The 9970-nt window shown below is 42.4% G+C and overlaps 1 protein-coding gene across 3 annotated transcripts in view; it reads right to left on the reverse strand.

Annotated features, from left to right (window-relative positions):
- Nucleotides 1–8125, reverse strand: part of LOC143284804 (inhibitor of nuclear factor kappa-B kinase subunit epsilon-like) — a 66778-nt gene extending 58653 nt beyond the window's left edge. The window contains exon 1 of one of the 3 annotated variants that reach the window (XM_076591835.1): nt 7893–8125. The gene's annotated coding sequence lies outside the window, so the exon portion shown is untranslated. Of the gene's footprint in view, nt 1–7829 lie in introns of all 3 variants that reach the window. The other 2 variants (XM_076591838.1, XM_076591836.1) reach the window with 2 other exon arrangements.
- Between the last annotated feature and the right edge of the window lie 1845 nt (nt 8126–9970).

A 9970-nucleotide genomic window follows, 5' to 3' on the forward strand; every position in this document is an offset into this window, starting at 1 on the left:
TATGATTACAGACCACCACCCCATTAGTTCTAATCCGTAACTATCCAGTGGCCTATGATTACAGACCACCCCCCCATTAGTTCTAATTCGTAACTATCCAGTGGCCTATGATTACAGACCACCCCCCCATTAGTTCTAATCCGTAACTATCCAGTGGCCTATGATTACAGACCACCACCCCATTAGTTCTAATTCGTAACTATCCAGTGGCCTATGATTACAGACCACCACCCCATTAGTTCTAATTCGTAACTATCCAGTGGCCTATGATTACAGACCACCACCAGGGGGTTTTCAGACAGAGTGAATGATTTATGTAATTTGTAATATTTTTCTTTCATGTAAAGCGCTCTGAGGTCTTAGTGAGAAAGGGCGCTATATAAATGTACAGTATTGTTGTTATTATCATTACAATGACACATCATTCCGGCGAGGCGTCATAAAAATCCGTCTCATTGTTTTCTCGATATACCACTACAGCATGGGGCTGTTACTGTTGTTTTTATTTGCCCTTCCTCTTGCCCGTGAGGACTCCTTTACAATGCCCCAGGTCCGCTTTTCGATCGGTCGATCATCACTATATAAACTCCTCTTCAGTTGGTGTATTAGCGCCAAGGCCGAGACCAGCACACAATGTCACGAACATCCGTGCACAACGTGCTGACAGACAATGAAAACCGAAGAGCCGAAGTGAAGACGTAACTTCCTTTTTACACACAGAGAGAGAGAGAGAGAGAGAGAGGGGGGGGGGGATGCGGGGGTAGGGAGGGAGAGAGAGAGGGGGGAGGGGGGATAGAGAGAGAGACTGTGTGTGCGTTGGTGGTGGTCGGGGGGGGGGGGGGATTAAGCTACTAATTCGTTACCTAAAAAAAAAAAAAAAAAAAAAAAAAAAATTAAAGAAAAAAAAAAGAAACGAGACTGATCTGACGCCCATAAAAACTGCAGCAACATTTCACAGAATCGAAAGACAGATGTATGTGTATGACCACCATGACGCTGTCGATATCTATACCTATTTCAGCGCTCATTTTAAACAACGGACAACGCGTTACAACCAGTTACCAAGTGCTGGTGGATTACCGGATGTGTATGGGCGCGCGAGAGAAAGTTTGCGTACTCCTACGTCAGAGAGAGAGAGAGAAAGTGGGCGAGACACAGAGACAGAGAGAGAGACAGAGAGAGAGAGAGGAGGTGGAAGAGAGAGAGTGGGCGAGACAGAGACAGACACAGACAGACAGACAGAGAGAGACAGAGAGAGAGAGAACTCAGAACTCAAAACGTTTTTTTATTCAAGGAGACACACAGAGAGAGACAGAGAGACAGAGGGAGGCAGAGAGCAGGTGGAAGAGACACAGAGAGACAGAGAGAGAGAGATCTCAGAACTCGAAACGTTTTTTTTATTCAAGGAGACAGACACACAGAGAGAGACAGAGAGACAGAGACACAAAGAGAGATGAGGTGGAAGAGGCAGAGAAAGAGAGAGAGAGAGGAGGTGGAGAAAGAGAGAGAGACTCGCGCGTCAGCACGCCACTGCTGCGTGCATGCATTACGTCAACTAGTTCCTTGTTTTTGTTGTTGGAAATCCACACCATCAACAGAAGTAACCAATCATCGAACAGGCCACTGACCTCTCTCTCTCTCTCTCTCTCTCTCTCTCTCTCTCTCTCTCTCTCTCTCACACACACACACACACACACACACACACACAAACACACACACACACAGAGTAACACACACACACACAGTGACACACACACACAAACACAGATTCATACAGAGATTCACACACACACACACACACACACACACACACACACACACACACACAGAGAGAGAGAAAACACCACACACTGAACACTGACGCAAACCACAGCTGTGAAAGCTAGCTGACTAACAAACAACTGACGTAACTGACGATGCTGCTAGAAAAGATAGCATTAACAGTCAACGCAGAGAATGAAAGTGCACGCCGAACCACACACCCCTTCCGCAGGAACTGATAGAGAGTATCCCATCCGCCCCGCCCACTGACTGTGACGAAGTGAACCTGATGCTGTGATGCAATTATACATGGGTGCGCTCCCTTTGTCTCTGCCTTTTCCAGTTCAACGCGTGGCACAGTCTAAGCGACAGTTCAAGTTACGTCAAACTGACCGATGACGCTTTCTATTTAAACGGTGTGTGCAGAGCAGAGTGCAGGTTCTCGCTCAGTTTTGATTGGGCAAGTCAATCAAAGTGCATTTTCTACTGACCGTTGTTATGTCTTTTTCAGCGTAGCCGCAAAGCACCTTGAGTGCTCATTTCAAACAGTGTATATACAATTATAATGTAAATTCAAACTCGCACACACACACACACACACACACACACACACACACTACCAAAAAAACAACAACAAACAAACACAACAAAAAAACCCAACTTTTTCTGTCGGCTTTGAATTTCAAGTGATTATCTGGGGGCAGCAACAACACTTCTGTCAAACTGGTGACGTGAACAACCTCAGGCTCTCCCGATCAACCCCCCTCCCTCCTCTCCCCTCTCCTCCCCTTCCCCTCACCCCAAGCCACGCCTGATCTCCATCCTTCAGCTTTCAAACCCTCTTCCGCTTCCTCGTCATCGTCATCATCATCATCGTCATCATCTCATTGCGCTTCAAACAACACGCACGCTCTCAGTGCAATGAGCTAAACTTAACCGCAATTATTGCGCGCGCGCGCGGCATGTGTGTGTGTGTGTGTGTGTGTGTGTGTGTGTGTGTGTGTGTGTGTAGGAGGGGGGGTGTTGTTTGTTTGTTTGTTCGTGCGTATGTGTATTTTTTGTTTTGTTTCAGTTGTTTTGTAACCCGATATATAGACAGAGTGACTTTAGCGTTGCTGTAAGCCCAGTACTGAGATCATGATGTGGTACAGGTTATCAGGTCATGCAAACACAATGGAAAGTATATCATATCATAAATCAAATGAATTCTTCTTTCGCTGATATTGTATATGAAAAAAAGGGGGGAAAAGGACAAATGGTATGACCTATCATAAAGAACGCAATATAAAACATTGAAGCTGAATTATAACACACACCCCCCCCCCGCGGCCCCCCCCCCCCCCCCCCCCCCCCTAAGAACAACTGACCTATCATGTTTCAGTGACATAAACGCAAAATTTGTGCTTACAAATAAGCTGAATTTGTTTTGGAAACTTACTTTCATGGCCTGTGAGTAAGTTTGAAAATCACTGGAAACGAAAATCACTGAGAAACCTTCTGTCGGAACTAGTCTTGAAAGCAGCGAGACTGAGAGATGTGAGAAAAAAAATGCTAACACAATATATTGGTTTCGCAAATATGATCACTTTTTGAATGATGTCGGTAATTTTCCAGCGAACAACGTATTCAACAGAAATAATGGAATGACTGCAGCTGTCACTTTGTCAATAAGGCACAAAGAAAAGCGCTCTGCAGGCGATTCTGAAGAATGCACCAACTAATTGGACGACTCGTGTGCCTGGACGGATATTCGCAAAGGAACACGACAAATCAGAATACTGGGACATATTTTCGTTGTTGGTATTAGTCAGTGGCCTGGCTGAAAAAGGTTCTGTTGCCTTCAACACTTTTTTTAACAGATCTTTTTTTGTTTGTAAGTTTGTTTGTCTTTAAATTGTGACGTGAAACAAGACACTGTTTGAATTTTGTCTTATGAAACAGAAAGAGATATTTTCTGGGAAACGACACTCAACGAGGGAGAGATAGATAGATAGATAGATAGATAGATAGATAGAGAGAGAGAGAGAGAGAGAGAGAGAGAGAAGGAAAGACAGGATGAGAACGGGATGGGTGGTGGTTGGGGGGCGGGTGGGGGTGGGGTGAGAGAAAGACTACTAGAGGACCGAGAAAGTTAAAGCGTTGCCGAACACACGTACTAACATTCAAGCAACTGAAACTATCATAGTTTTCATTATCTGTGAAACCATACAAACATAACAATCATATATAATATAAAAAAAAATAAAATTAAAAAAGCTGCACCTATTAATTAGTATAGGTCGTCCCACCACACTTTCCTTCAAAGACAAATTGTTTCACTTGAAAAACAAATCGAAAAAAAAAAAAAAAAAAAAAAAAAAAAAAAAAAATATATATATATATATATATATATATATATATATAATATCAACGAATACGCCCACTTATAACACAGAATGGTCTCTATGCTTCAACTTGGAAACGCATTTGATATTACTTTGAGATGTGTTTTTTGAGTTGGTCTGCAATTAAAAGAAAACGAAGAAGAAGAAGAAGTCTCTGTCTGTCTGTCTGTCTGTCTGTCTCTCTCTCTCTCAGTGCTGTGGCAACAAATGTAAGAAAGAATGCCACTAGTACTTCCAATTCTACGGGTGTTGATGATGATGATGATTGGTAGTAGCGGGGTTAAATCAGCCTCGGTCATATACTCCGAACTTTACACGCGAACGTTCGTTTAATTACTAAAAGTAAAACGCAAGTACAACAACACAGTCAAGTACATGCGTTCCATACATAGTCTCCTTTAGTCGCTGAACAGTACATGCCGAAAGCAGAAACAATGTCTGCGACCAAAACGTTTACAAAACCGATAGATTATCTTCGATAAGCCGTTTTCGTTTTCGGTTGGGCCGGTCATTCTGTTGTGAACTGGTGCTATCATGTTTGCTGACGATGTGCTGACGACAGTGATACTTCAGTTTAATATTCCTGGAACTCATAAGTTTTGGACCTCTCAATGCTGTCCAAAGTGTATCAAAGGTTTCGTGTTTCGTTTTCTGCGCAGGCCGTTGTTTGGTTGGTTGGTTGGTTGGTTAGTTAGTGATTAGTTCGTTGGTTAGTTTTATTGGTGGGTTGGTTGGTTGGTTGGTTAGTTCGTTAGTTAGAAGTTGGTTCGTTAGTTGGTTAGCCAGCTAGTCAATTAGCTGGTTCGTAGTTGGTTCGTTGAATGATACGTTAATTTGTAAATTCGAAAAGGCTTTGGAATTGTTTGTTTTGCTTGTTCATCTTCCTTTTTTAAAGGGGTATTCATGGGGGTGGGTGCATATTTTGGGGATTGATTTTTTCGCCTTTGTTTGTTTGTTTCTTTTCATGTTTATTTGTGTTATATTCCTCTCATAATACATTTCGATTTGTCGCATTATGCTTTTTATCTATATCACTGATGAAGTCATGTCTTACTCCTATTGCTGTTACCGGTAGATATTCCAGTAGATATGCACGAAGTCAATATCAAGAGTAGGTCCAGTGCATTACGTCACCAACACCGGTCCAACTGAACTGAACAAAAATACTCGCTGACAAGACGACCACCACATCGTAACCTAGGTACAGCTTTTTCAAGAATTTATTTTTGCTTTTTTCCCCCTTTTTGTAATACAATTACTGCCTTTTTTTCTGAGCCACGAAATTTAAGTTATGAAATAACCGCTTCCACGCTAAAGATCGGCAAAGTTATATCACCATTTACACTGTGACAAAATTGGGTTTTCTATGCTTTTTTTTTGTTTTGAAAAACCAGTTATGTATGCATGTTACGTATACTTTAACACAAGCGAAGAGGTATACATTTCTAAGTGTTCTCTGGACAATATTTCTTCCAGCGTCAGTTTCAGCGACTTACCCTGAAGATAAACAATACAGTCATAGAACGTAATACATAACCAATTTATGATCATATTCGTTATAGAAAGACAAACTCGGATTTGAGCGTCGGCGGGTATGCGTCGCGGCGTTCCGACTAATGGATAATCAGAAATACAGACAAAGAAACAGACACAGAATCAGAGAGAGAGAGAGAGTGGGGGAGGGGGGGGATGGAGAGAGAGAGAAGCAGAGTCTTAGTTTCGAAGAGGCGTCAAAGTGTGGGAACGACCCTTAATCTTACCAGCGCAGCACCACATCTGTTAAACAAAACAAGGGAAAGGAGTGGGACAGATGACATGATCTGTACACAGACCCAAATCGCTGGTCACTGAGGCATTGAGAGCCAGCCAACCAAAATGCTGCATTGATGAAGGAGATGTGGGAGGGAAAAAACTGCATCGTAATCAGACATATATATTTATAATATAAACAACGGGGTTCCCTTCGTGTGTATATGCACGCAGAAGATCAAATACGCACGTTAAAGATCCTGTAATCCACGTCAGCGTTCGGTGGGTTACGGAAACAAGAACATACTCAGCATGCACACCACCGAAAACGGAGTATGGTTCCCTACATGGCAGGGTAATAAAAAAAATATTTAAAAAAAGGCATACACGTAAAATGTTGCATGTGTGTCTGAGTGTGTATGTGTGTGTACCTGAAATCTGATTGAATGACACTGGAAACGAACCGGATGAGCTCCCTGAGTGGCAGCCGTCAGTCGGCTCTACCCAGGTAGGCACCTGTTGTGCAAATGACTCCGTGTTGTAACGCGCTTAGACTGCGGCTTGGCCTCCGACCCAGGGTAGGCGCTATATAAGTATCCATATCAATCAATCAACCAATCAATCAAACACAGTAGAGAATGGCGTATTGCTGAGACAGCACAAGACAGGCAGGGCTAGAGACCTGTGGTGACGGCCTCATACGAGCCACACGGTACGGAGAAGATTAAGATGGATCACTGAAGATAGGAAACAACCTAGAACATGACTATGAGATAATACGGCAGATAAAAGAATAAAAGAGAATGAAGAAAAAAGAGTCACGGTTAGATAAGTGTGGGGACGGAGACGAGGGTAGGAAGGACAGATGAAGAGAGGCGGGTGGGAGACTGGCAAAAGGAAGTTCTTTTCATTGCGCGTAGATCTATTCCACACGTATGTAACTGTTTTATGTTTTGTGTGTAGTCAAAAGACACTTTTTTCCATTGCTCTGGACAATTAAAGTTGCAAATAGCACCTTGTAAATAAGATAAACTATCAACAACAACAACAACAACAACAACAACAACAAAGAACACGAAAAGGGAGGGCTTCTCTCAGCATATTTGGGCACGCGCGCGTGTAAACACACACACACACACACACACACACACACACACACACCAAAATTAAAAGAACGATTATCTAATTTCCGGAAAATTATCTAATTGATAAAATCGATCCTGCTCACAAACGAGCTCTTTGTAAACTCAGAATAAGCGCACATGATATTGAACAAGGAAGACTTTGTAAACATTCCAAGAGAAGATGTGTGAAGTTGTTGACCGTGACGAATTCCAATTCTTAGATACGCATGCTAAGTTTTGTTTGATAATTTTCGAAACCAACTAATTACGACTACACAGCAGCATAATTACCTATCACATGTGATCATTAGAAAGATACAAGACAGTATTAAAACACTCGGCCAACTATGTATTTCATTGCGTGCCCACGTATTACATGACCGCTTCTTTCTTTGTTTCTTTTGTCAGTTTGATGTGTCTATTAATCCTCAAGGATTTCACTGTGACGTGATGAAGTCGAGTCGAGTCACACACACACACACACACACACACACACCACACCGGCACACACCTACACACACATCGCTTATAGCAACTTGTGACACACAATGCACACGCTCAAATTCAAAGTCATACACACCCAAGCTGCACCCTCCACATACACACACACCCACTGACACACTCCCCCACCCCTACCCCCCCACCCCTCCCTCTTTCTCTTTTCTTTACAGATGACGAAGTTTTAATGTTAGAGATAAAAGAAAAAGAGGAGAAATTGTTGCTTTTTCAACGCACCATGTGGAAATAACATTTTTACTTTCACACACAAACACACACACACACACACACACACACACACACACACACACACCTCACGACTTGTGGTTGTCTGTCGATCCGACACACACACACACAATGGCCCCGACTCACGTACAGTCAGCAATGGAGGGAGAGCACTGCAGCCTGACGAAGCGGATTGGAGTTTTCTCACTTTGTTGTCCCTCTGTCAGTCCCTTTCTTCTCATCTTCTCGCTGCTTCACATCAAGTCACCACACTATCAACAATCAAACACAATTCACAATAAAAGAGAAGCACACGGTTCTGAACGGACGAAATAACACAACACAACACAAACCACATCGGACATCTTGAATTTCTGCCGCTCCTCAGTTGTGCGCGTGTGTATGTTACTATTTTCAGCATAGGCAAAATCCCGCCGGGCCTAAATATAGAAGCAGGAACGAAATTTACGTACGCAGTTCCGCTTTCGACGTTTTTGAAATGCATGACATGCTGACGCGGCGCTGCCCAAAAAGTAAAACTGTTGCAGCTGTTCGTCTTTCAAAGACTTGCTGTACTGTGCCGGGCACACCAAACAAGAGAAAAAGAAAATCTTATGGGACTCTGTTCCAGTTCAATTCTCCGCTCCCCAATTCACAGAGAGAGAGAGAGAGAGAGAGAGAAAGAGAGAGTTTCAGTTTCAGTTTCAGTAGCTCAAGGAGGCGTCACTGCGTTCGGACAAATCCATATACGCTACACCACATCTGCCAAGCAGATGCCTGACCAGCAGCGTAACCCAACGCGCTTAGTCAGGCCTTGAGAAAAAAAAGGTGAATAAATAATAGATAAATACGTTAAAAAAAACTACTACTAATAATAATAATATGTATAAACTTGATGAAGTCAACTATAAGCGTACATAAATAAGTAAGTAAATAAATAAATAAATAAATAAGAATTATAATATAAAAAGGTAGTAATAATAATAATAGTAAATAAATAAATAAATAAGGCAACAATGATGATAAATAAGCAAATAAATGTAAAACATGAAGACACACATTCACACATAAACCCACACATGCATAACAGATATATTTCCTTACTTCCCGTTCTTGAGTGTTGGCAACAATTTCGTGGTACCAAGTTTCAGTCATTTTTCATGCGCAGTTTTCTAATCTTCATCGCTATCGCGGTTGACCGACAATTCTTGTCAGTCTGGCATGATATGGATGAGAGAGAGAGAGAGAGAGGGGTGAGGGGTGCGGGGGGAGAGAGGCCGCTGTAAGCACTTGGCACGTCATCCGTCCACTGACTTTCTGTTTCAGTTTCAAAGAAGTGTCAAAGCGTGCGGACCGTGGAGTGATCGATCTGCGCTCCACCACATTTTATATACATATATATATATATATATATATATATATATATAATTTTCTCATAAAAAAGCAGGTGACTGACCCTCGCATAAAACAATGCCCATCTTCCTTGCCGTAAATGCACGGTAATCACCGGCTGCACGTATCGATCAGTACTGATCGAAGGACCTAAATCTCCTCTTCTGTCTGTTCGATATGTTTTATACTTGGCTGCATGTACTCCAGACTCTCCATAGTGACTGCTAGGTCGGGCTGATTATCGTGTGTGCTGTGCTTGGCGAAGGGAAGGCCATGGCTTGGCCCATTGTGTACCGTGCAGCTGAGTTGCCACCAAACAAGAGTAATCTCGATGTTTTTCTTTCTTTCTTTCTTTCTTTTTATTTATGATATCATTACTAGAATTTACTTCTTATTACCATTAGTTCAGGTGTTTTTTGTTTTTTGGCGCTTGTGTGTGTGTGTGTGTGTGTGTGTGTGTGTGTGTGTGTGTGTGTGTGTGTGTGTGTGTGTGTGTGTGTGTTTTGTTTCGTTTTGTTTTGTTTGTTATTGTTGTTTTTGCAGTCAGTTAGGAATTAACGCATCATACAGCATTTTATTTTGTGATTTAGATAAATTTTCTACAGACTGGCGACAGTCGTGAACGTCAACTTTTTTGTTTCTCTCCTCGTTCCATGAGAACTGAATGACGATGACGGAGACACGTGCGTTAGTGCCACTGAGTGAGTGAGTAAATTAGTGTGTGTCAGTGCCCACGGTGTGTGTGTGTGTGTGTGTGTGTGTGTGTGTGTGTGTGTGAATACAGCAGTTCACCGACCCCAAACCCCTCCACAAACACCCCTAGTACCCCACCCCCAT

Source organism: Babylonia areolata, chromosome 8 (assembly GCF_041734735.1).
Source record: "Babylonia areolata isolate BAREFJ2019XMU chromosome 8, ASM4173473v1, whole genome shotgun sequence".
NCBI lineage: Eukaryota > Metazoa > Mollusca > Gastropoda > Neogastropoda > Buccinidae > Babylonia > Babylonia areolata.